This window comes from Cynara cardunculus, assembly GCF_001531365.2.
Source record: "Cynara cardunculus var. scolymus isolate 2C chromosome LG 8, CcrdV1, whole genome shotgun sequence".
Classification (NCBI taxonomy): Eukaryota; Viridiplantae; Streptophyta; class Magnoliopsida; order Asterales; family Asteraceae; genus Cynara; species Cynara cardunculus.
In genome coordinates, this window is record NC_037535.1 from 9,290,705 (window position 1) to 9,292,071 (window position 1,367).

The following is a 1,367-nucleotide window of genomic DNA, read 5'->3' on the forward strand; positions in this document are numbered from 1 at the left end:
AAGTTCAGATGAGAAAGACGTCGATGCCATAAAATATTTTCTTTCAAAGAGGCCTTGGAGATTAAGCAGACATCGGTATCCACTTGCGTATTTGATAGATCAATTGTGTAGAGATTTGATCGTCTGAAACTAGCTAACAGCTCCTTACCATCAGAAGTACGAATGCTGCATTGGTTAGCTTTAAACAGACTTCTAAATTTTTATCACAAAATTGACCTATACTAAACAAATTATGTCCAAGTCCTTCGACAAACGACACTTTCTTTATAATTAAATTCCTAGAAATTACGTCACTATATCCAAGGATAGGTGCGTATTGGTTGTTTCCGAATCTTACCGTACCACCAAACGATTCAACAAAGTTAGATAGGAGATCTTTTCTACCAGTCATGCGTTTAGAACATCCGGAGTTTAAGAACCACACATGATGGTTAACCTGCAAAATTGAATCAATTGGGTTTTGGTACCCATTTTAGTTTAGGACCTTTAAGTTCAAATTTCGTTGGCGGTATGCTGTACGTGCCAAACCAACGTTCCTTAAACAAGACATTTTTAGTAATTGAAGATACAACAGTATGCATGAATTGGTAAGGTCTTGAAGAAGTAAAAGATTGAAGAAATTCATTAACTCTTCTAGGAGAACAATTATTTTTACTATTTCTAATAACAAATAATTCATCAACTGAATATCTTTTTACAGAACTATTCAATTTTGAATAATTTAGTAAAGAACTAGTAAAATTATTTTTCTTTAGTTGAGCAAATGAGTTGTCGTCGTCTTTTACTCTCCAATACTGTTTAAACTTCATCGAATTATCTGAAAAAGAAAAATGAAAATTATTAGAATTACTTAATTTTCGAACTTTCTTTTTCTTTGTAAGCTTTTTCTTCTGTTTTCTTGGATTCTTTTTGGTTTAAATCTTTTTATAATAAACATCCTCAGAAACAGGTTTTTCATTAAAATTGTTTGAAAAATCTGAAGGTAAATCAGAATCCTCAGTCATATTGGTTTTAACGATAAATTCTTCATGACTGGGTAAATCATTTGTAAAAATAAACTTATCAACTTCATCATCTAAACAAACATCTGAATTTAAGATATTTGAAAAATTAATCTCATCATTTAATACATTTATTTCTTCTGAGTCGTTAGCTTCACATACAGATTTATCGCACGAAAAATACTCAAACTCAACTTGTTTCGTTTTCTTGATAGAGTTTTCTAAATATTCAATTTTATTTAAAAACTCTTGTTTTTGATTTTCAAATGAAAGCCTTTCTTCTTTTATAGTATTTTCCAGCTAAGCCACTTTTTGTTCTAAAATAAGAGTAGGAGTATAAATAAGGTTTAGGCTCAACTGGTTTTG